Source organism: Tamandua tetradactyla, chromosome 3 (genome assembly GCF_023851605.1).
Source record: "Tamandua tetradactyla isolate mTamTet1 chromosome 3, mTamTet1.pri, whole genome shotgun sequence".
In the NCBI taxonomy this organism is placed as follows: Eukaryota; Metazoa; Chordata; class Mammalia; order Pilosa; family Myrmecophagidae; genus Tamandua; species Tamandua tetradactyla.
The window spans coordinates 162034000-162061280 of NC_135329.1; the positions used below are offsets into that span (position 1 = coordinate 162034000).

General features: G+C 36.6%; 1 protein-coding gene across 9 annotated transcripts in view; it reads left to right on the top strand.

Moving 5' to 3' along the window:
- GULP1 (GULP PTB domain containing engulfment adaptor 1) overlaps window positions 1-27281 on the top strand; it is a 296264-nt gene that overhangs the window by 155229 nt on the left and 113754 nt on the right. For 6 of the 9 annotated variants that reach the window (XM_077154398.1, XM_077154400.1, XM_077154402.1 and 3 more), the window contains one exon: window positions 21255-21303. The exons of 2 other annotated variants lie outside the window; for them this stretch is intronic. The gene's annotated coding sequence lies outside the window, so the exon portion shown is untranslated. Of the gene's footprint in view, window positions 1-21254; window positions 21304-21502; window positions 21545-27281 lie in introns of all 9 variants that reach the window. One more of the 9 variants, XM_077154395.1, reaches the window with a different exon arrangement.

Consider the following 27281-nt stretch of genomic DNA (forward strand, 5'->3'; position numbering starts at 1 on the left):
TCTCATGTTGCCAGGGAGATTTACACCTCCTGGAGTAGTGTCCCACATAGGGAGGATGACAATGAGTTCACCTACCAAGTTGGCTTAGAGAGAGGGGCCACATACGACCAACAAAAGAGGCTCTCTGGGGGTGACTCAGCCTCTTTTTTGCAGGAATAAGCTTCATTGGGGTGAGCCCCAAGATTGAAGGCTTAGCCTATTGAATTGATTATTCCCGCTGCCTGAGAGAATATCAGAAACTCCCCGAATGTAGAAGTTGAATATATCCTCCTTTCTCCTCTGTCTCCCAGGGGACTTTGCAAACACTTTTTCATTCTCTGCCCAGATTATTCTGGGATATATTCGGGCATCACAGTTACCTGTACCAACAAACAAGCTCTCACGCCCTATTCAAGATTGCATAGAACACCACTTGTATGGTACTCAGATAAACTGACCACACACCTTAAATTAGATAATGTCCTATCAAAAATATAAATTTTACATTAAAAGAAACATCTCTCCCTTTGATCTCCCACAGAGGTTGAAGTTTGAATATATGGGTCATATCGTCCTTTACCTGGTGTTCTGATTTACCTTAGTTCTATCCAGATCAGCTTCATTCATATCTTTAGACAAAGTCTCATCACTTTTTCAACTTTTTAAAAAGTTGCTGAATGGGGTACTGCTGACTTTTCATGGTTTCAGTGTTCTAACTCTTTGTCTCTGGTGTCACATAAATTCCTAAAGTTTCAGGGAATGACGAGATTATGTATGAATAGCTCAGTATCTCAGAATTTAGAAATGTCATTTACAACTCTTGAATATATGTGACTGCTGTAAGAATTTATAATCTAGGAACCTTTACAATAGACCGTAATATGATAACCGATGTTCTCCACTTCAATTCTCTAAGTTAGTATATTCTAATTAATCCATATGAATGAGGCATGATCATTTTTGTCTTTTTGTTTCTGACATTTTATTCAACCCACTGTCCTTAAGGGTCATTCACCCAACTGCTCACCTCACAATTCCATTCCTTCTTGCAGCAGCTCAGTAGTCCATTGTATGTAAATACCACAGTTTCTACTTCCATTACTCAGTTGTACCCTTAGTCCACCTCGATCCATTGTGCCTCCATAAACAACAGTGTGCAAATGTCCCTTCATGTCCCTACTCTCAGTTCCTCTAGGCACATATCTAGCAATGGAGTTGCAAGGTCATTTGGCAACTCCACTTCCAACCTCCTTGGAACCTCCAAGAGGCCTTACCTCTCAGTTTCCCTGCCAACAGTGAATAGCTACATCTCTTTCTCCACATTTTCTATAGCACTTGCTTCTCTCTGTTCATTTTTAAACAATTTTATTCACACATAATACACTCCAACCTAAGTAAATAGATATGCCTTCATCACCATAATCTATATGAAAACATTTCCTTTTCTTCTATATAGATCCATACCCCTCCCCATGTCTTCACTTGTTGGCATTTAGTTTTGGCATAATGCCTTTGTTAAACTGCTGTTGAAGCATGTTACAGTGTTACTGTTGACTATAGACCTTAGCTTGCATTGATTGTACTTTTTCCTGTATACCATCCATTTTCAACCCCTTGCAATGTTGACATTCATTTGTTCTCCCTCATACAAAACGGTTTTATATTTGTACATTTATTCACCATCTTTGTATACTCTAGGCATTCTTAAGTTATACAGTCCCAGTCTTATCCTCAATTTTTCCTTCTGGTTTTTATACATACCCCCAGTCCTTCTTCCTCACCCACACTCACGTTTAGTTTAATTCAGTGTACTTATTGTGCTACATTCAGGTAGTATTGTGCTGTATTTTTAAATCAGTCCTGTTGCGTATTCTGTATTCCTTCAGCACCAAATGCCCAATCTTGAACCCCTTTCTATTTCCTGATAACTGGTGATTTTAACTGTAACTCTCAAAATTCACCATTAATATTAGTTCATATTAGTGAGACTATACAGCATTTGTCCTTTTGTTTCAGGCTAATTTCACTCAGCATAATGCTGGATCATATGGCAGTTTTATATTTAGCTTTCTAAAGAACTACCAAACTGCCTTCCAGAGCGGTTATGCCATTTTACATTTCCACCAACAGTGGTTAAATGTGCCTCTTTCTCCACATTCTCTCCAGCACTTGTCGTTTTCTGTTTTTGTTTTGTTTTGTTTTGTTTTGATAATGGCCATTCTAGTGGGTGTGAGATGATATCGCTTTGTGGCTTTGATTTGCATTTCCCTAGTAGCTTTTTAGCCATTTGTATTTCCTCTTCAGAAAAGTATCTGCTCACAATTAGGTTGTTTGTCTTTTTGTTGTTGAGTTGAAGAATCTTATATTCTGGAAATTAAACTCTTTTCTGATATGTGATTTCCAGATATTGTCTACCATTGCATAAGCTGATTTTCTTCTGGCATTTCAGGTGAGAATTCTGCCACTGAGCCACTGTTGCACCACCCAAAAGTGTTTAATTTTGAGGAGATCCCATTTATCTGTTTCTTTTTTCAATGCTTGTGCTTTGGATATAAGGTCTAGGAAACTAGCTCCTGTTACAAGATTTATAAGATATTTCCCTACATTTTCTTCTAAAAGTTTTATGGTCTTAACTCTAATGAATTAAATTTTGTATAAGGTGTGAGATATGGATCCTCTTTCATTCTTTTGCATGTAGCTATCCAGTTCTCACAACACCATTTATTGACAAGGCTGCTCTGTCCCAGGTGGGTTGGCTTGACTACCTTTTCAAAGATCAATTGTCCATGGGTAAGAGGGTCTATTCTGAATACTCAATTCGATTCAATTGGTCAGTATATCTATCTTTATGCCAGTACCATGCTGTTTTGGCCACTGTAGCTTCATAATATGCTTTAGTGTCAGGTATTGTGAGACCTCCACTTCATGTTTCTTTTTCAAGGTATTTTTAGCTATTCAGGACACCCTACTCTTCCAAATAAATTTGATTTTTGGTTTTTCTATTACTGCAAGGTAAGTTGTTGGGATTTTAATTGAATCTATAATCAGGTTCAGTAGAATTGACATCTTAACTATATTTAGTCTTCCAGTCCATGAATATGGTATGCTCTTCCATTTATGTACATCTTCCATGATTTCCTTTAGCAATTTCTTGTAGTTTTCTCTGTATAGATCTTTTGTATCCTTAAACTTATTCCTAAATATTTGCTTTTTTTGATTGCTATTGTAAATCGAATTATTTTCTTGATTTCCTCTTCAGATTGCTCATCACTAGTGTATTGAAACACTACTGATTTTTGAGCATTGATTTTGTACCCTGCCACTTTCCTGTACTCATTTATTAACTCTAATGGCTTTGCTGTAGATTTTTCAAGATTTTTGACTAAGCATTATGTCATCTGCAAACAGTGAGAGTTTTCCTTCTTCCTTTCAAATTTGGATGTCTTTTATTTATTTTTCTTGTCTGATTGTTCTGGCTAGAACTTCCAGCACAATGGTAAGTAACAGTGGTGACAATGAGCATCCTTGCCTTGTTCCTGATCTTAGAGGGAAAGCTTTTAGTCTTTCCCATTGAGGATGATGTTAGCTATGGGTTTTTCATGTATTCTCTTTATCATCTTGAGGAAAATCCCTTCTATTCTTATCCTTTGCAGTATTTTCATCGAGACAGGATGTTGAAATCTGTCAGCTGCCTTTTTTTTTTGTATCAGTCAAGATGATCATGTGGTTTTTCTGCTTTGACTTATTGATATATTGTTTTATATTAATTGATTTTCTTTTGTTATACCATCCTTGCATACCTGAAATAAACCCCCTTGGTCATGGTGTATAATTCTTTTAATTTGCTGCTGTATTTTATTTGCAAGTATTTTGTTGAAGATTATTACATTTATATTCATTAAAGAGATTGGTCTGTAATTTTCTTTTCTTGTAGTATCTTTGACTTTGGTATTATGGTGGTGATGTTGGCGTCACAGAATGAATTAGGTACCTTTTCTTCCTCTTCAATTTTTTGAAGAGTTTGAACAGGATTGATATTTGTTCTTTCTTGAATGCTTGGTAGAATTCATGTATGAAGTCATCTTTATGAGTTAGGGTTCTCTAGAGAAACAGAATCAATGGGAAATATTCATAAATATAAAATTTATCAAAGTATCTCATGTAACCATGGGAACATAGAGTCCAAAATCTGTAGGGCAGGCTGTGATGCTGACAGTTCCGATGGGGGATTTGGACGAAACTCCACAGGAGAAGCTCTCCGGCCAAATTAGAAAGAGATTTGTCTCTTCTGAATTCTCCTTAAAAGGCTCCCAGTGATTAGATTAAGCATCACTCATTAAAGAAGACACTCCCCTTGGCTGATTACAAGTGGAGTCAGCTGTGGATGTAGCCAGTGTGATCATGATTTAATTCTATGAAATGTCTTCATAGCAAAAGACAGGCCAGCACTTGCCCAACCAGACAAACAGGTACCATCACCTGGCCAGGTTGACACATGAACCTGACCATGACAGTCCACCCCTTGTCAGTTTGGCAGCTATACTCATCACCTTAAACCATACCTAATTTATAAATAGAAAACAATAAAAGACACATTTTTTTCTCACCTAACAACAGTCAAGTGTCCTGCATATAACTGGAAATACATTAAATCTCTCCAGCATAGGATCCAAGTCCTTGGGTAACATTCATTCTTAAACTTGGGATCTTAAAACTTAAATAGTATAACATGAACAAAACAGCACGTTTTTGTAACTGATCACATGGTCATAGTTCATATTTATCACTACCTTCTTCCACTACCCATTCCATGTTCCCTTTACCCTCAGCAAGCACTTCAGCTGGCCATGGTTCTTTGCCTGGTGGGGTCACCCAAACCTTCATTCCTGAAGTTTCAGAGCCAGCAGTAGCCCTGCCTGGATTGGCTTGTTGCAGTTTTCCATTGATTTTAATCACAGGGCATGGTAGTACTAAAAGACTGCTTAGGGGATCTCCTATATTCCAGGAAATCTCTTCTTTACCTCCGTTGTGTAGTTGCAGTCCTATTTCTTCTGATAGTCAGGGCCAATCACCCCAGCCAGTAATGTAATCCCCGCTTGTTGATCCAGGAGCATGAGTAGCCCAGAGTGACAAGGTAGCAGTCTTTGATTCCAGTTCAATGGAATCATTGTTGTTTCTCCTGCTGGAAGCATTCCCTCTTTTGGAAATGAAACCTGTAGACCAGCAGAGCTCAGGGTCACAGGGACAGGAAGCAAAAATTTTCCTAGTGAATCACTAGGAGTAATAGTGAGTGGTACCACTCCCATTTCCACCCTTGGTTCCTGGACCCATGGATCCTGGCTATGGGAGAAACAGCACCATACAGCAGATGCTGATTCAGAGTACATACAGCTTCCTGGAGAACATTACCCCAACCCTTCAAGGTATTGCCACCTAGTTGGCACCATAATTGAGTTTTTAAAAGGCTATTCCACCATTCAATCAATCCAGCTGCTTCTGGATGATGGGGAACATGGTAAGACCAGAGAATTCCATGGGCATTTGCCCACTCCTGCACTTCATTTGCTGTGAAGTTTTGTGTTCCCTGATCAGAAGTAATGCTGTGTGGAATACCATGATGATGGATAAAGCATTCTGTAAGCCCACGGATGGTAGTTTTGGCAGTAGCATTGAGTGCAGAGAAAGCAAGCCTATATCCAAAGTATGTGTCTATTCCAGTTAGAACAAATTGCTGCTCCTTCCATGAATGAAGTGGTCCAATGTAATCAACCTGCCACCATGTAACCAGCTGGTCACCTCCGGGAATAATTCCATATCTGGGGCTGAGTGTGGGTCTTTGCTGCTGGCAGATTGGGCACTCACCAGTGGCTACAGCCGGATCAACCTTGGTGAGTGGATGTCCATGTTGCTGAGCCCATGCATAGCCTCCATCCCTACCACCATGACCACTTTGTTAATGAGCCCATTGGGCAATGACAGGAGTTTCTGGGGAAGAGGCTGACTGGTATGCACAGAATGGTTCATCTTATCCACTTGATTATTAAAACCTTCCTCTGCTGAAGTCACCCTCTGCTGTGCATTCACATGGGACACAAATATCTTCATGTTTTTAGCCCACTCAGAAGGTCTTTCCACATACCACTTCCCCAGACCTCTTTGTCACCAGTTTTCCAATTATGGTCTTTCCAAGTCCCTGACCATCAAGCCAAACCATTAGCAAGAGCCCATGAATCAGTATACAAATGCACCTCTGGCCAGTTCTCCTTCCAAGCAAAATGAACAACCAGGTGCACTGCTCGAAGTTCTGCCCACTGGGAGGATTTCCCCTCACCACTGTCCTTCAAGGACACCCCAGAAAGGGGTTGTAATGCTGCAGCTGTCCATTTTTGGGTGGTACCTGCATATCATGCTGAACCATCTGTAAACCAGGCCTGAGTTTTCTCTTCCTCAGTCAGTTCACTGTAAGGAATTCCCCAAGAAGCCATAGCTCTAGACTGGGAAAGAGAAGGTAATGTGGCAGGAGTGGAGACCATGGGCATTTGGGCCACTTCCTCATGTAACTCACTTGTGCCTTCAGGACCTGCTCTGGCCCTATCTTGTATATACCATTTCCATTTTATGATGGACTACTGCTGTGTATGCCCAACTTTATGGCTTGGTGGGTCAGATAACACACAGCTCATGATAGGCAACTCAGGTCTCGTGGTAACTTGGTGCCCCAAGCTTAAGCGTTCAGTCCCTACTAAGGCCCAGTAGCAGACCAGAAGCTGTTTCTTAAAAGGAGAGTAGTTATCTGCAGCATATGGTAGGGGTTTGCTCCAAAATCCTAAGGGTGTGCATTGTGATATTCTCCTATAGAATACTACTAGAGTCTCCAAACAGTCTCTCTATTTGCCATTGACACTTCAAGCACCATTGGATCTGCTGGATCATATGTCCAAGGGGCAGAGCAGCTTGTACAGCAGCCTGGACCTGTCTCAGAGCCTCCTCTTGTTTAGGTCCCCACTCAAAATTATCAGCTTTTCTGGTCGCTCCATAAATGGGCCGTAGTAGCACACCCAAATGAGGAATATGTTGTTGCCAAAATCCAAAGAGAACTATTAGGTATTGTTCCTCTTCTTTGGTTATAGGAGGGGCCAGATGCAGCAACTTATCCTTCACCTTAGAAGGAATTCTCGACATGCCCCACACCACTGGACACCTAGAAATTTCACTTAAGTGGAAGGCCCCTGTATTTTTGTTGGATTTATCTCCCATCCTCTGACACACAAATGCCTTACCAGTAAGTCTAGAGTAGTTGCTACTTCTTGCTCACTAGCTCCAATCAACATGACATCATCAATATAATGGACCAGTATGCTGTCTTGTGGAAGGGAGAAATGCTCAAGGTCCTTGGGGACAAGGTTATGATGTAGGGCTGGAGAGTTTATATACCCCTGAGGTAGGACAGTAAAAGTATATTGCTGACTTCGCCAGCTGAAAGCAAACTGTTTCTGGTGGTCCTTACTAATAGCTATTGAGAAAAAAGCATTTGGCAGATCAATAGCTGCATACCAGATACCAGGGGATATATTGATTTATTCAAGCAGTAATACCACATCTGGAACATCAGCTGCAATTGGAGTTACCACCTGGTTGAGATTACAACGATCTGCTGTCATCCTCCAAGACCCATCTGTTTTCTGCACAGGCCAAATAAGAGAGCTGAATGGAGATGTGGTGGGACTCATCACCCCTGCATCCTTTAAGTCCCTAAGAGGGGCAGTAATCTCTGCAGTCCCTCCAGGAATCCGGTATTGCTTCTGATTTACTATTATGCTAGGTAGGGGCAGTTCTAGTGGCTTCTACTTGGCTTTTCCCACCATAATAGCCCTCACTGCAAAATAATCCTTACTCGATACTTATGAAGTTTTTGTTATTGTTACCAAATACCAAAATAAAGATGAGATTCCACTTACTGTACCATCATTTGGAATTTTCATTTCTGCCAATAGCCAGATGGTGATATCAATATTATTAATAAGTGCTTCCATATTCTTGGTATCTTTATTCTGTGCTCAGCCTGGTACTTGGAACTGTAGGAAGAGGGGTCGGGAGGCGAGATGTGAGCAGTGGCCCTTACCTTGTTAGAGCTAACATAGACGGCAATGGCTTTTGAATAGCATTGTTTGCTCTATTGGGGCAGATGGAGCATAGATTTGAACTTCACAAATCAAAGTATGTAGACACATGTAGTAGCCACTGACATCTACATAGAATTTTAGCATTAAACATTTACAAAATATTTGTCCATATGTTTGAGCTTCTCAGAATCTATCCTCTGGGAGGAAACCATGTGTTTCCTCTTATTTTCAAGTCTCATAACACATATAAAAGGTAAGTGCTATGTATCGGGTACTCTGTGAATTCTTCTACATAATCTTTCATTTTATTCTCATTAAGAAAAATGAGTGACTATTAAGATCTTTAACATTTAGGAAACTGAGGCTCAAGGGATTGGTATTTAACTTAAATTATCCACTAAACTGTAGTGGTCGGATTTAAACAAAGCTTTGCCTTCTTCCAAATCTATCGAATACTTCTGTCAATTTTCTAAATTGCTACTTTCATTAAATGAGTTTATAAAGTCCCTCCTTTTCTTGTTTAAATTAGAATTGATTTTCTTTATCTGGAACTGAAATAAGTTTAAAATGATGCAAGAGATCTAAAATGACCTCTATTTAGTGAACAAGCAAACATTTTGAATTCTACTTTACAGTGATGTGTTGACAGCTGAAGAACATTGGTTTTCAAAAGCATAGAAAATAAACTTCTAGAAAGTTAAATGAAAAATGACACATCTCAGCTAATAAAAATGTTCTCTTATTTTAGATTGCCAGTAAAATTACTCTTCAAACAGTTATTATGGAGGTTAAAATTATGTGAAAGCTATAATAATAGATGGTATTTAGAACAATTGTTGTTAACTTTTTAAGTTTATGTAGAATGCCAAAATTAATTTCTACAAATTGATGTTTCTAATATAAAGATCAATTACAATTTCAGCCCATAAATTAATGAGGTTCTTATATTGATCTTTGTTCATAACTTTAGTTATACCTGTGAATGTAGTTAGTTTTTTTTGTGTTTGGGGGTCATATATAAGTTCATTTAACGTTAATAGCCATATTCTGGACATTTTACAAAATGGAGAGTGAAAGATTTAATAAATTTGTAATGGCATATAACTAAGTTGTAAAAATATATTTAGGTGTTATATCATGAAAATAATACAAAAGTACTTTCTATACAATTTTTGTTTTCACAGAAAATATGAAACATACCTGAAAGTCTTTTTAAATTTTCCTTCCTTGATAAGTGCTGAGATATTTTTGAGAAAATAGAATAGACCAGACAGCCTGGGTCAGAATCTCCCATTTACTAATTAAATAACTCTGGACCAGTTACTCTACCTCTCTGTTTTTTCATCTGTCCTAATAATAGAATCTAGCCTATAGCACTATTATGAGAATTATTTAAGGTTATATTTATAAAGTGCATAAAATAATACTTGACCTATAATAAAGCCTAGGAGCTGTAGCTATCATTATGATATGACACAGGTGAATTAAAGTAGCTTTTATGTGCTTTGCAAATAAAATAGTGGGACTATAAAATTCATTAATTCTGTTTAGGGTCCAAATTTTATTTGTAAGATCAGATTTGGTTTCTCTTCCCAACTTTTCCCATGTCACACTCAGAAAAGCAACCTGTTTTTAAATTTTGAACGAGGGGAGGAATTAATCAAGGAAAACAAAACTTACGGATGGATAAACAGTCTTAAAGCACTGGAAATCTGGGTGTTGTATAAAGATCTAGCATGACCAAACACACACACACACACACACACACACACACACACACACACACACACACGAATTAAACAAAAGCAAAATTCAACTGTTGATGGTCTTCACAATATAAAACCCCTGTTTGATCTGGATAATGGTCTAGGAGGGAAGAGACACCAAGAAATAAAAATTAGCAAGTACCCAGAGATATGGTAAATTTTTGTTAAAGTAAAGGTACCTGCCCTCTACTTTACTTGCTAGCAGAGTGGATGGCCAAGTGCCTTTAAAGGGTACATGTGCTTCCAGTTCCTCAGTCTCCACTACCCCTATTGTGTTGGCAGCTGGAATGATTTAAATGTTTATTTTACCTCCTGATGCTTGAAGGCCTCTGAATGTTCAACATCTGATCTAAAGCCAAGTCACATTGTACAAATTAAATGGAAATTCTGTATGGTACTTTATTCAATGTTAAAGCCAATGGATACCATTTCTCCATCAGAAAGTTTTGTAATGCTTATAACACTAGAACCTAAGCAGTAAAGGAAATATAAAATACAATGGAGTTTTTCCCACTTAGAAAAGTATTTCATCTGTTTTTATAATTGTAAATTTAAATCACAAAACTGTATACAGGTCTTTAAAAAGTCTCTTTGGCTAAACATGATAAATAGTTTAATCTAAAAAAAAGATCAATTTCTAATTCTAATTTTAGATATAAACAGAAGTCAAAACATATCAATTATGAAGTAATAAACCTAAAACTACTGGCTTTTTTATGAAAGGGAAGTCAGTTGTATGTTTGTTTTGTTTTGTTGTTTTCTTTTCCATAAAGGCACTCCTAGAAAGACCTAGAAATATCCACTGTTGAAACAGGATAAAATAGGACAACTGTCAGTCCCTGGTTTCCAGTTCAGCTCTGAGAGAGTTGACAACTCCAAGTCCCTTGTTTCTTATCTAGCTCCAAAGGAAGGAATACAGAGCTGCAAACTTCAGCTGCAAACTTCCTGGGACAAAAATTTCCCTAAAGCCTTCAAACTTTCCAAAACCATCGAATCCTCCCCAAACCATAAAAGTTTGTAAAATTCTGGGCCCAAAGCAAACTCTTAGTTATAGGAAGCATAGGGTCATAAAGTTTGTTAACCATTTTCCCAAAGACAAATGTTAAGTATAAGACAACAAACCAAGAATTCTGCAAGCTATCTCCTCCTAGAACAAAGAAGACACCTAGTATTCAAAGGTTACTATGGAAACTGCCACTGGAAAAACTTTCCTATAAAACAAGCTGGCCCACTCCACTCAGGGCATGTCCCTCCCTTGGGCACATCTGAGTTAACCTCTGTAACATGTACTCTCTCTTTCTGATAAACTTCTCTTTTAATAAACATTACTACTTATTTCTACCACCCTTCTCATCTCTACATTCTTTTAGTTTTGAGACTATGGAACCTGGATCAGTACTCAGGGGCATGATTGCCAGCAGGGCACCTGTTACATATTCCACTGCGGCATATTATTTTCTGCCTAGTGTGGAGCGAGTTGCTGCAATGGTGTGTTGTGGGAACACAGACAGGTTCAGGGCACAACAGAAACGTTCAACAAAAGTTTATTGTACAGAATGGAGTCCTTTATTGTACACAGTGGAGTCCAGAAAAGGCAGATCTCCTTGTTATTTACACAGCACAAAGAATCCAAAAGAGCAAGGGAAGAACCCTCATCCTAGTAGGTCTCCTTGGTGACAGATCTGAACTGGGTTGGGGTCCATAAGCAGCTCTGCATGCTTCACTTGGAGCTGGAGAGAAGAGAGTGTTTGAGAATACAGTTTGAGAATGTTTTTTATCGATCTCTGGGGAAGGGGACACTGCGGTTGAGAATTCCTATTCTGATAAGCGTCTAGGGCTGGTTGGCCAATTTTGGTTTTTAAGACCTGGCCAAGCCTTTTCCTTACACTTAACTTCTCCCCAAGGTTGTGAAATGGCAAGCAATAGAAAAAGCCACTTAGCTTGTGTGTGTGACTTCCCCAGGTAAGGAGATGGGGATAGGTGATGGCCCCTTAACAGATAGATGTCTGTGGTTTTCCTAACACCTAGTGCCCACAGCCAGTTTCTGACATCCTTCTACCCTTCTAGGTCTGCTTGTAAGCCTTTATTATCTCCCGAACAGGTGACTGCAAGACAGTCTTAGCCAAATTCTCACCTTCCACACTCTCCTTAGTCAAAATATCCTGTTATCTGTTGCCCAAATAATATTTTTAAGAAGGATTTTCTTTGATTGGTATCCTTTCTGCAAGGTAGAAGTGTTAGAAAGAATGCTGTACTTGGAAGAGAATAAATGCTCACCCAATTGTGGAAAAGAAAAGAATTTATTCAGGATCCGGATAGTCTAACTAATTTGAACTTTGATTATGCTTTATATTTTAATGACCCTGACTATTAAGGGTTTGGCACCAGTTCTAGGTTTGCGTCTGAGGCCCTCCCCTTTCCCTGCTTCGTCACCTCGTGTAAAAGCTTAACTTAACCTGGTTCTTACAGAAGTCACTACTTTCCACCAGAAAATCCACAGAGTAGTATTGTTGCGCGAAACCAGGGACGAGGTTGTGAGCCTCCAGGAATGTTATGCAGAAACAGAATAAACCAGGTGGAGGCTCTGAAGTTTCAGGAAGTAGGTTTTTATTCATCCATGGCTATAGGGCTCAGCTGAGTAGCCACTGAAAGTCTGAACCCTGAACAAAAGGTTAACATCAGTTTTTATAGACAGGATGACACGTTAAAGACAAGGTATGCTTACTATGGTAATTGGTGGTGTTGGAAGGAAAAGATTGGCTAGTTTAAATCGGGAAGGGCACAAAGCTGGATTTACAGAAGTGGATGAGCAGTAAGGGAAGGGATTTCTTTATGGGAATTTGTCTTATCTTGCCTACATGCAGTTTTATCCATTATTGGGGCAAGCATCCTGTTTGCGTGTAGTTTTGACCGTTCAGAGGAATTTGAAGAATTTTTAAAGAGGAGGTAGTTTAAATGTACAAGGAGGGGTAAGGAACCCTCCTGCTGCAAGGGCCCTGTTTGCTGCAGTGTCTGTGCTTCTCTTATGAAATTTATCCTTTTAACCTTGTATCATACATACTAATGTATGCCTGCTCCAATGAACATAGAGTTTATATTTCATTGTCCAGAATTATAACCACTAACCACAGTTTTTCAGTGGGATTAGCCACATTTCAAATGCTCAATAGCCATATGTGGTAGTTACTAACATATTGTAGATACAGAATTTTCTATCATTGCACAATTTTATTGTTCAGAACTTGTCTATATTATTTTCACTATTCTTACAGTCTGGAGTCCAAGGCTTTAGGTGTAATCGATAGCCAACACATGCTTGTTGAAATGAAAACACCCGTGGTGTTCTTACCACTATACTGCTTGAAAACATTCAAAGGCTCTGTACATACTGAGCAACACCCACAATGCTAGTCTAGCATTCATACTCATATAAGTCTGGTTTCCACATGCATTTCCTTGGCCCGCTATTAGAGCTCACTTTGATACTCCAACCAAACTCATTTACTAGGTATGCCTCAACTGTACCACATTATCTTCCCGACTAAATCTTTATACAGCTTGAGTTTCTACTTCCTTTTTTCCATCCATCAAATAATTTTTCATACTCTAAATTTAATTGGAGAAGCTGCCTCCTCCATAAAGTCAGCCAAGATTGATTTCTGCCTTCACTCAACTTCTGGATCACTTCTTTTTTAACAGCCACATGGTAATTATCCATGAGTGCATTGCATTGTAGTAATTTGTGTATATACTGTATTCCTTTCAGTCATCAGCGCTTAACTGAGCTGGTAATGTTGAATTCAATGATTGATAGATAATATGCAGTCAATAAATGTTTATTGAAATTCTGAGTTTATGCATTCCAGAATGGCAAATGTCCCCCATGTTGCCTTTTAGGATAGACAGATTCCATAAAAATCATTCTGTTCATTCTTACTAAAACAGTCGTGATTCTACAAAATACTCCTTTTAAGAATCTTATGTAATAGATAATGGATTATGAATGATAGAATTATATGAAATCTGAAGGAATTTCAAAACAATTTCCGACTGATTAAGCTACTTATGTTTTTTAAAATGTTAACATCCTCCTTGTTCTGCCAAATATAATAAAATGTAACTTTCTGATTGTCAGAGAGGGTAAGGTTTCTGCTTTGCGCAGTCATGGAGAGATAGAATTCCAAACCACTTTGTATTCTGAGTTTATGGATTACAGGCCCAATCTTCTTTCTTGCTTTGGCTGGTGCATAAACCTGGAAATGGACCCCCGTCAGCTTTATCTCAATTTTCTGTTCCTCCTCGGGCTGCAGATCACCCAGGTTGCCTGCTATCCAAGTATCCTGCTAAATGAAAATTAAAAAAACAAAACAAAACAAAGAAGAAGAGTTGCAAGGAAGACAGTGGTATAGAGCGTGAGTTCCATTGTGAATAATTGGCAGAATGATTCAGAGACAGTAAATGCCGTGGGACTCAGGAACAAGGACTATGCTAATTCACTCCGCTGCAAAAACAACTAGATGGCAAATGCTCTAGCAGTCAACTTTAATAAAATAAATATAATATTTTGTAAGATGGAGATCAGCAATGGGAAAGGCATGTTTTAGACCTCTGTGTATCTCTTTTGATTTCCTACTACTTACATAGTGCTCTCCAGGTCTATTATGGACCTTGATGTGCATGCATTAGTCCCCACTTTTCAATAGGGGTCTCTGCTTTTCAGAGCATTTAGGGCAGTATTGTTTAACAATTCAAAGGGTATTTCAATTGCATTCATGTTCCATTCTTAGTTTTTTTTCCATTCTAAATCATTATCAATTCCAGGAGTTGAAATAAGTTTCTTGACCTCCTGATGCCTTTTATAGGTAGGTTAGGAAAAGCAGTCAAGCAAAACTGTACATGCCAAGTAATTTTAAGTGTAAACTTCAGCCTCTGTTGCAGGGAATGATCACTTAAAGTCTTCAGAATCATTTCTGATCCCAGATTTATATGTGGTAGATGGCGGTTGACTATCAACTCCTTCAGCCTTTTTTCCATCCTTCCTTGTCGATGAGACCATGACCCACTAGAGAGGCTAAAATGCCCAATATTGGCTTTTTCATCCTCGATAGCAGATATTGTCTAATAATGTGACTTATTTCCACTTGGGAACTTCTAGAAAGCTTTTTCCCTCCTATAATAAAGTAAAATGCTCTGTACTTCAAACATAAAAGGACATCCCCTAATAAGACAGACAAAATCCAAATTTGGCTACTCTTAAATGACAGCATAAAATTCTGCATAGGGCGCAACACTTCTAACTTTCTAAATTCTGAGTTCAACCTTGAAACTGGTTTTGTGTTTGGATTCTGATAGCCTTACTGGGTTTAGGTTAATTTTTTGTCCTTCTTTGCCACAATTGATTTGTCTGCTCCAAATCTGTTTGGAAGCCAGAGCTTCTTACGTCTGTCAGGATTTTCTTATCCCTCTAGTGATAGCCAGGGAAGGTTTTAAAACATTCAATTTCCATTTATATAAAAAGACAGTCTTTGTTTGTATTTGCATGAATGAAACATGATTTGAATTAACAGTGTACTGTTATTTCTTGCTAGATGCTTGGCAGATTTGAGTTTGAGTTGCTATGGCCACTTTGAGTGGTATTTTAGAAGGAACTTGCTTTACAGTAATAATTCTAAATTGAGAGTCTGACTGGAGTAGTGGAAGTTCAAATATATTTTAGAGACATCAACTTACAGTAAAATTTACTCTACTGCTTGATCACTGCATAGTGGGTGAGTCATCTGCCTGCATTAGTCCAGATACATTCATATTGAATTGCTATCACTTTGAGAATACTATTTTGAGAAGTAAATAAGATACTACATTTAAATACTGGTTCTTTACCAGGTACATATTAGCTGCCAAGTATATAATATATCAATTTTATAGAAATTACTGAAAATAAGATTGAGGCAAGGAATTTTAGCTACTCTTTGAACCTGCTGATTTTATCTAATACATACTCATAAACGGTGTGACTCTCTAAATGTGCTTTGCTCTCTTAGGATCCGAGAGGTCCCTTGGGAAGAAGAGTTGAAATCCATTCCTTCAAAGATAAGCATAACACAAAGTTACAGTGATTGATGCTTCTGTAGGAATGTGGACCTCATGTTAGACAATGCAAAATTCAGACACTTAGGCTGAACGCATAATTTGAGTCATTACAATATGTAGCCCATATCAGGTTCAGAAATAAGGTAAAGTCAGAGAGATATGGTTTATATTCTGTGATATTGGAATTTCTGGGATGTTTGATCACCAATGGGAGAAGGAGAAAATTAGAAGCATCCAGAAAAACATATGACATGACATAAGATTTTGGTAAAGAACAGCATGTGTAAAAGTAGCACTGTCAATTATAACTTATCTTGTTTTATGAAATGTTTACTTAACTCCTTGACCTACATTATTACAATCAATCAGGACAAAGTTTTTTTTGTTTTTTATCCTCTGAATACCCAACTTTATTCCATTATCCTACCCCAAAACTATTCTCCTTCATCACTGAGAAATAAAAGGAAATATCCTTAAAGAAAATCATCTTCCTTTGGAAAATTCATCATGAGAATAAAATTTGTATGGGTTGCAATATAGTAAAAAAACTCTCCTGAACTTTCCATTAAGAGAACTAGGGTTAGATATTTACTGTGCCTCTTACCAGCTATGTGGTCTTCAGACTACTTATATAGCCTATATGGACTTTGTTATTTCCACCTAAAAAATGAAGATATTTTATTACTTACTTCAGAGAGTGTTCATGTTAAACAAGAACATACATGAAAGCACCTAGTTGTACAGAGCCTGGCACAAAGTAGCTACAGAATAGATGTTTTTTCAGTATGAATGCATTATTCTCAAATATAAAATTTGTCTCCTCCCACCATATTTTCCCCAGCCTTGCAGAGAATCTGAATATTTGTCTTACAAATATGCATCAGTCCCATAGTTACTCTACTTTCATTTATATTGTCATGTAGTAAAAGGTAGAAAATGTGTTTCAATGGACTCTCACTATTTTTCCTTCCTCCCTTTTTATATGCCTTTTTTTTTCCTCCTCTACCCCCATTTAATACCTCTCTATGGTTCTCAGCTTTGGCTTGCTGAAATAATACATCTGTTTATTTTGAACACTAAGAAACTGTTCAGAACAAATACTAATTAGATAGTAACTATATTTCTTCCAGAACAGCATTCTAAAACTCAATATGTAACTGCATCAGAATAGGGTTAGCATGAGGATTGTAAACTATCATTGCCTCCACATGTTGGTGTGTGTATCATAGGCTACAGAGCTAGAAAATTAAAATCAATATTTTGCAATAAGTTTTCCAAATGAGAACACATTTCTGCTAATGCAAAGGATTGCAAAGCAATTCCCATCACTACTTTAGGATTCAGTCTTGGAATCATGCCTGGAAATAATGTATTGGAAAGATTGTAGGAGATTATGGCTAAAATGAATTATTGCCACATTATTGGCAAATTCAATGAGAAATTGGTTTTACCTGAACTTTAAAGGGGGCAGAGTATAGCAGTAGTTGCAGTGGACTCTACGGAATTTATTCATTTTTTTTAATTCATTCAGATATTTAGAGAGATGTTCGCCAGCTCTAGGGATTTTCTTTCTCCTTTCCTTTCTCCCTCCTTTTCTGATAATATAAATTTAGATTTCAGCTAACTCACTTTTTCTAAGTCTGAACAATCTTACAATACATATGGCTGACATGTTAATGCATGCAAATTAATAAGTACCCCAAATAATAGGAATGTACATTATATGAAGAAAATGTCAAAAATATATATTGTGTTATCATTCCTGACAACATTAAGAAAAACTGTTTGGTAATCTTGCACTGTATTCCTGGCACAATACCAGGAGATTTATAGAATATGACAAAAATAATTCTGCTTTCAATAGAAGAAATAGAAACATTGTCTCATATTAACATTTTTTTTGTCTCATTACTGCTTTTATTTTAAAGTGTATAAATACTTAAAACTTTATGATGAATAATATTGCGTATGAGTGTGTATATTGCAGTTCAATTATATTAGGGCACGACCACCATCTTTTTGAACCGTTTCTAGTCAGTATCTTGAATGAGAGCAATAATAGTGACCAGGACTAACTAAGGAGGTGACTAGATGAATATACAGATTTTAAAGTGATTCCTTGAGTATAAAATAGTGGTGTTTTTATAATCACTATATAAATATGTAGGTGTGTATATATACTTATGCATGTCTATATAATTATGTACTTTCCTCAAGTGCTGAAATCAGTGCACTGAGTAGATCGAGACAAATTATTACCATTTTCTTTAAGCCTCTTCAATTTAGCATGTTTTACTTAATACAAAAGGAATAGAAGAATGTTAGGACATGAGGTATCTTTTCTACATTAAACATGTTTTCTGTTTAATAGGCACATTTGGACTTAATAAACTTTCAGAAGGAATTTCTCTTTCAGTCCAAAGCAGGGGACCCGACAGAAGCAAGGGTAGGATTACTACATGCTGCAGGAGCCTCTGCTTCACTGTTCAGTGAGGTTTTCAGTTCTGTCTGAACAGCATCTGTCTCACAGCTGAAAATTATTAAGCTATAGCAACAATTGCCCCTCTTTCACTTCTTGACTTTTCTCAAGCAAGCAGCAGCTTTTACTCTTACCTTTTAGCAACTTTCTAAGTGAGCGTGTTTTCCTGAAAGCTGCGAAGTGTAATGATCCTTTTTAATCTAAGATAAAGCTGAATTGATATCTAGCTTTAAACATTTTCTTTGGATTGGTGATTACTGAATTTGTTTTTTCTTTAAAGAACTGTTTTCTATTGACAAATGTATGATCGAAAAACAAGATGCTATATCCCAGAGGAAAGACATGTTGTTGTTTTACTTTACCTGACTAGAAGTTGGTAAAGAATTGATGAAAGACATTCACAACAATTCAGTCACTGTCTTTTGTTTGACTGCTGAGTGGGCACATTTGTGTAATGTTAAAGGAATGAGCTCTGGCAGCATTTTGTCACATACGGTTTGCATTAGGAGAACAGAATTTTAATAGGAATAAAAAAAGCATGAGAAACATGAGAAAATTCCAGATTTGCTTCTTTCTAAAAGAAAGTTTTGATTTCACCTCTGCTAAGACAAGACTTCCTTGTAATGGTGCAAATGATTATATTTTTACAATTAAGGAATGCTTATCTGTTGATGATTGGCCTTACCAGTAGTCCCATAATTTAAAACAAAATGCATAATTTTATTTAGGTTTCTTGCTATTATATTTCTTGATATTCATATTATAATTGAAAATGCATTGCTTTTAATGTATGCCTTGCTCTTTGGAAAGAAGATTACTGGAAAGTTTACATCGTAACTCTTTTTGCGGTTAATTCTGCTCTTTAAGATCCCTGCTAGGGTGTATACTAGGAGAAAAATGAATATACTTTAAACTGCATCACTGCACTTCAGTACATTGAAGCATTTGGTTTCTATGCATACAGGAATGTATCTGGCATTAAAATACAGTAAATGAGAGTCGTAATTTAAAAGCAAAGATTTTTGGACCTCAATTTATGACTTAAATATTATTTTAAAATGCGATACTTCTCTAATTGAAGAAGTAAACATTAATATAAAGATGTTTAGAATTAGGATGGATTGTTTTCTAATTCTCCTGTGTGGTTTCATAATTTTGGATATTAAAAGTAAATATACTGCAATATTAAATATTTTGTTATACACACACTTGAATTGCTAAATCAAAGGTCGCTAGGGAACAACCTTCTTGTTATTCCCAGACAGACTTGTTCCTTTTCTGTCTGGGTGTCAGTGTATCTGAAGATTATATTTTTGTGACTCTTCTTTTTATGTGTTAAGAATAATGAGAGGAAAAAAAAGTACTAGATCCAGAAGCAAGTGTGTCTTTCAGCAGATAAATCACAGAACGCGGAGCCTTTTCCACCCTGGGTCCCTGGCCCAAAAGTAGAGCAGACCTACTGTAATAATCCTGGATGGTAGGTTTAAGATATAAACATGCAAATAAGACTCAGCTCACATGGTTCAAGTCTCCTTGTTAATTATGGAAAATGTCAGGGATCAGAGACCGAGTTTTTCCCCTGATATACTCATGACCTTTTCAAACTGTCATTTAATAATATTTTCTTACTTTATCTTCTGCATATTCTCACCAGCCAAGATTCTATACAGCTTCAACCCTGTATTTTCTGTTTTGAATGCAATAAATTTACTGTTTATAAGTTTTTCAAAACAAGAGATGCTAGGTCCCCTGCCTTGCCACCTCTCCTGACATTTGACACATGTCCTCCAAACCCTCTTTTTAATATTAAATACTCTTGTTTCTACAGAGATAATTTTAATACATTATTAAAATAGTTGCTTGGCATATTTCAAAAGCAGCAAAAACCCTTGAACTTATTAGAACGTGCAGCATAATGCACCTTTGTGGAGGATTGTCTATAAAAAGGTAAAGTTGATTATCTATCTAAAATGTGTGCTTACTCTTCTTTTTCAAGTTAGAATTACTTTTATGATTCATTTGTCATAGCAAATATCTGTTTATGTGATAAAATTGCCCAGTTCACTAAATATTAGTTGGCAGTGATTCTTTTAATTTGTGTGTGAGTACATACAAACAAGACATTGACATGAGGTAACTTTGAGAATATGATATATTTAGAAATGTAAATGTTTATAAATATTCAACTTATTGTTCTGCAAAATTATTTGACCCTAAAGTTATTTACTACTCTAGATTTTTTTTTTTGCCATTTCTAGCCCTTCAAAGAACAGTTTACAATGAACGTGTATTTCGTAACTCATTAGAATAGTCGTATTATAGGAATCAGCATCTCCATAGGTTAGTAGACCTGACTCCCATCCCTTAGGAATTTGAGGACAAAGCCAGAGTTAAGCAAAGGTGTAAATATCACAAATCCCAGAGTACTTGGGGGGCTCTGTTCATTTTGCTTTGCAGTGAGCAAATTCTAAATAATAGCAATTATTGACATATCCCTAGACATAGAAAGCAAGGACCTAAATGTGGCTTGTATTATTCTTTTCCTCTGTATGTAACTTGCTTAAAGGAGAAGATTGCCCTTAATGTGGCATCATTTCATTTCCCAAGCAATCCAAGAGAAAAAAAAAGGATGTTGCTACACCAAATGGGACAGAGGCCAGAAATATGAAAAGTGATAGGTCAGGTGTTCAGAGAAAAATCTTAGGGAGAAGGTATGAGATTTGTCAGTTATAAGTTCAAATGCCTCTGTGCTCTCTGATTTCCAGTCTTTACTATGTAACGTCTTAGCTTAATCTCTTTTCCCTCCATTTCCTGCAGATGCCATTGTACTTCTAACTCCCCAGCCCAGACCTGCTCAATTCACCAGGTATGTCAGGGTCAATGAGGTCTAATTTTAAGATGGCAAGAGTATTAACTAGTGTGAAAGATGAGGTAATCCAAAACTTAAAACTCATGGTTTAATATAGAAAATAATCAGTTATTTTACTCACTGATCCTCATTTGTGTTAATATCCACATTAAATGTAGGGTTACTGAAATGTTTTTTCCCTTCTACCTTTTACCAGTGCTACCCTGTTAGAAGACACCTTTAGAGAAACCTTCTTAAGGTATAAATACATGTGTTAGTATGACCGACATAAGGTATGCATGGACCTATGTATGTATTTTTCTCCTTTGGTTACTACATTATAAATAAATATTTACTCTGTGATAGTTTAAAATAGTTATAACACAATAAATTATAACTAAATATTCACATTAATTACAGTGAAGAAATATGACAAGAAGAGGAAAATTAATTGTTCAGTGTAGTTTCCAAGGCTGGACTTATCTCAAAGACAAATTTTGTTTTATTATATGGACAACAGATTACCAAGAAAGCATTGTCCCTTTTTCTCTCCATTTTGCTTGCCTGGAAAAGCTCCCATCCCTTGTTGATGTCTATGTACTCCTTTACATTTAAACAGGTAATGTGGCTGAAATAAATACATGCACACACACACACACACACACACACACACACACACACACCACTCACAAACACATATCACCATGTTGACTAGTCTATTTCTACATTTAAATTGCAGTTCTCTTTGGGTCATTAAAATTGCCCCCAAACTCATCTGCCTTACCTCTTCTATTGCCTCTTCTCTTTCAGATGATTATTTTATCACTCCCTTCTTTCCCCCCTCCTTTTCCTTCTCTTCCCCTTCCTTCTCATTCCCTTCCCTTTCCTCCTTTTCTTTTCTCTTTCCTAGTTCTTACATCCTGTTATTTTCTTCACTCTGAGTTAATAACCTACTTCTTCAACTGAAAAAATACATTTAATTAGAAGAAAAACTCCGTATTTTCCCAAGACCAAGTATATTCCCAGAACTCAGCCTTTCCTTCTGTTTTAATGATTTAATGAGTGAATTGTCCCTTCATTTATCTTAGCACTGTCACTTCACTTGTGGATTTGACCATATCCTTTCATGCCTGTTGAAGGAATTTGTTCCTGCACTTATCCTCTCTCTTTCTATATCATCAGTTTTCTTTGGATAATTGAATTTTCACATCAGCGTAAATAGCTCCTAAAATCATCTATTTCTTGTGTCCATGTCTTCTTCTACTTACTGCCTTGTTTCTTTGCTTCCATTTAAAGCAAAATTCCTTGAGATTTTCTGTTTTCTGTCTCCATTTCTTCACTTCTAATTCTTTAATAAACCTACACTAATCAGGCTGCTTTAGCGCCCCCCCCCCCCCCAAAAAAAAATTACAATACTTCAACTCACTGATAACCTCCTTGTTTCTCGGGCTTCCTCTTTGTAGCACTTTCAACATCTTTGAATAATTTATTCTATTAAGAAAAATATCCTTCCCTTGGATGCCAGGGAAGCACACTTTCCTGGGTTGTTCCTTATTCATCTCCTAGCTTGTTCCTCTAATTCTAATTTATGAAATCCACCATGTGCTTGGGCTAAATTATCATTATTTGTTTTATACCCACTTTCTAGCTGGTCTTATCATCTATAAGACTGTTATTTCACAAACTGTAGCTCTATTTCTATACTGCCACAAGTCTCAGATACTGTTTCAATATTTTCAGAACTAATATTTCTACAAAAGAAGTCTCAAATTCCCTCTTTCAAACTACACTTTTCCCAAGTGTCCCTTTTTCAATAACAGAAACTATTCACTCAGCTTAAAGTGGGAGAAAAGTGGCAATTGTCCTTGAGTTCTCTTTCTCTTGCCCTCAATATTCATCCATCAATTAGACATGCCAGCTCTTGCTTTGAATTTTAAATCAAACAAGACTACAAAGGATCTAAGGACAGGTATCAGTGCTTAAAGTAATCATAATTTCCAGAAGTTTGGTGGCAACAGTTAGCGAATTTTATAGCTCTAATGATCTTCAAGAAATAGAGTCAAGTTGATAATGATGCAAATTCTCAGGAGATAGAAAGACTGAGTGAATTAGTACAAACAGCAAAGATGTAGAGAGGAGGAAGGTGTTTCTATTCCGTAAGAAGAATTAATGACTGGAAGTTTAGATATCAGTCATTAAGTAGGAAATCATCATTGCCCATTTGACTACTGGAAATGAGAGGGAAAATGAGGGAATCTGAAAAGACTACATCAATCGTCTCAATAAAAGTACGAAGGAAGGTCATCTGTTACCAGTGAGATTTGTGCCTTCCACGGAAATAATTGAACTAGCCACTATGAGGTGTCAAAGAGCAGCCAATAAAATAAGTGCTGAATATCAGAGAGGGCATAATCTAGATGTCTCAGGTGTATGGGAAATGTGAGTCTCTGATCTCAAATGCACCTGTTTTCTCCTGTTGGTGTCCTTAAGGGCAGGGGTGCTAAGTGCATCAAAATGGATCACAAGACTCTGCGTAGCCTGGATGACAGCCTTATGCTTAGTTTTATATATTAACTATAGGTGCAAAATATTGAATTGATAATGCTCCTTAGGTCATGGGACACTGTCATCATTGATCAGCGACCTAAAAAGTCAGCCATGCTTTCTTCTGTATTATTCCCTTTCATAGCACTCTTCACTCACTGAGTTCTTTAATGTATATTTTGTTAGTATTTATTCTTTTAAAACGAGTATTGTTTTGTATGTATACATTGATTTAATTTATGTATCTTGGGGTCACATATCTCATTCTTACCTTCTGTAGTCACCTTGTTTCTAAGATACATTCACGGTGCTATGTGCACTTTTAATCATTATTTTAAATTGAACACTCTGCATCATACTCCATGCTGGACATATTTTGTCTATCCCTTCCACTGCTAATGAACAACCAGATTACCTTCAACTCCTCACCACAACAAACAACACTGTGATAAGCATCCACATACAAGTCCTTTCATAGACCTGTGAGAATTTCCTTGGGATATTTCCAGAAATGTAATTGCTGGGTTATTGGGCATATGGATACTCACTTTGCTGAAGCATTGTGGGTTGTTCTTCAAATGAACTGCTCTAGTTATAAATTGTCACAATAGCGTTTGAAAGTACCTATGTCCTCGTGGTCTTCAACTCTGATTGCACATTAGAATTACGGTATATGTGAAAGCCAGGGCCCAGCATTCTGATTTAAATGGATAAAGTAAATGCTTTGAATTAAATAGTTCTTGCTCTCTTCCATGTTACTGTAAGGTGATAAACTTTATTCTAACCTCATATCATTATCAATATTTAGCCTTATGTCTTTTTCTAACTTTTTCAGTTAAATTGATATAAAATAATATGGGTGAAATTTTTAAAAATATTTTTATTATAAACTACGACAAACATGCAAACATTCTTGACATACAAACATTCTTGACGTGGTTACAATCATAGTATCATCACATAATTGTGTATTCATCACCATGATCATTTTTTTGAATATTTGCATCTCTCCAGCAAAAGAACAAAAAAAGCCTCATACATTCCATACCCCTTACCACTCCTTTTCATTGACCACTAGTATTTCAATCTATTCAATTTATTTTAACCTTTGTTCCCCCTATTATTACTTTATTTGTTATCCATATTTTTTACTCATCTGTCCATACCATAGATAGAAGGAGCATCAGACACAAGGTTTTCACAATCACACAGTCACATTGTGAAAGCTATATCATTATACAATCATCCTCAAGAAACATGGCTACTGGAACACAGCTCTACATTTGCAGGCAGTTCCCTCCAGCCTCTCCATTACATCTAGACTAACAAGGTGATATCTATTTAATGTGTAAGAATAACCTCCAGGATAACCTCTCAACTCTTTAAGAAACATGGCTACTAGAACACAGCTCTATTGTTTCAGATTCTTCCCTCTAGCCACTCTAATATACCATAAACTAGAAAGGAGCATCTATATAATGCGTAAGAATAACCTCCAGGATGACCTCTCAACTCTGCTTGTAATCTCTCAGCCATGACACTTTATTTTTTCTCATTTCTTTCTTCCCCCTTTCGATCGAGAAGGTTTTCTCAATCCCTTGATGTTGTCCCACGTTGCCAGGGAGGTTTACACCGCTGGGAGTCATGTCATGTAGAGAGGGGGAGGGAAGTGAATTCGCTTACTATGTTGGCTGAGAGAGAGAGAGGGAGGCCACATCTGAGCAACCAGAGAGGTTCTCTGGGGGTGACTCAGGCCTAATTTTACTTAGGCTTACCTGTCCTTTGTGGGGATAAATTTCATAGGGACAAAGCCCAAGATTGAGGGTTTGGCCTATTGATTTGGTTGCCCCCATTGCTTGTGAGAGTATCAGGACTTCTTCAAATGGGAAAGTTGAATTTTTCCCACTTTCTCTCCATTCCCCCAGGGTACTTTGCAAATACTTGTTTATTCAGTGTTCAAGTCAGGGGATTTATTGGGGTATCAGACTAACCTGGACAAACCTAAAAAATCTGATCCCCTATTCAAAATTCCATGTACTTACGGTGTTCAATTAAACTGTCCATGTAAGTTAAATTAGGAAATGCACTAGTCAAAATATAAATTTTGTACCAGATAAATATTTCTTGCTTTGGTCTCACACAAAACTTGAAGTTTTAAAATATGAGTGACCATCTCTTTCAACACTCTGACATATTGACATTCCTTTGTTCTTTCTCATGCAACAATATGTTTTAATTTGTACATTTACTCACTTTCATTGTAATGTGAATTAAAATTTGCATTTATTGATTACTAATTAGCCTTAGCATTGTAATAATAATAATATGTTAGTATTATTTATGTATCTATAATATATTATATATATAATTACTTTTATTATTCTATAAGTAATATAGAATTACTTAATTCTATATTACTGTTCTATAAATTGACGCTTATTATCGTTTGTCCATTTTTCCTTTGGGGTTACTGACTTATTCTTATAGATTTATAGGGAATTATTGGTTTATTCTAGATACCACTTCTTTGTAAAATTTAGATTGAGCAGATGTATTTTCTCAAATCTGTCATTTGTATTTTATTTTTTCCATAATTACTTTTTTGAACAGAAATCTTTTACTCTGCAGATCTGCCAGTTGTTACATGATATATCTTGATGCTGTTTTCTTAGATGGATACTGTGGATGTTCATGATGCCTTGTATATACTTTTTTTTATCATTTAAGACATATTTTGCCTTAAATTCTATTTTGCCTTGTATTAAAGTTGCTAGCCCAACTTTTTTTTTGGCTTGTATTTCCCTGATATATTCTTTTCCTTCCTTTTAATTTTTTTCTGATATTTTCTTTTGGTTTGCTTTAAGAGAATCTCTTGTAGACTTATGTGAAAACAATGTTTTTCTATATAAACTGTGATTCCATGCTATTGGATTAGTGTATTTAATCTGGTAAATATATTGGAAAACAGAGTAGACTTTTATTTTTTGCTACCTTATTCATGTTTTCTATTTAGTATGCTTTGTTTTTGCATATTTTTCTTATTTCCTGCTGCCCATTAGATAGGTAAAGTTTCTGTGACTGATTTAAAAGGTGTATATGGCTGTTGTCCTTAGGGTGGTGGCTCTTGAGGTACATTTTCTATCCTAATATTAATTCCTTATACTTAAAACCTGTAGTTTCCCACCAACAAGTCAGCCTTAAGCATACCTTACTATTCCTTTTGTTTTTCCCCTATACGCCATTATATTGCAAATGCATCTCTATTATTGATGTCACATGTAAGATTAAATATCTTAGTAATATTTATGGTAATATCTTTAGCTTCTTTGAATATTTGCAAGAATATTTTCAGCATAGGTTTTTGAGTAGCAGGAGTTCTGAGGCATTTTATATTTTGGAATGTATTATTTCCTCATGTTTTATTGTATTTTAGCCACAGAGCAGTAAGATTT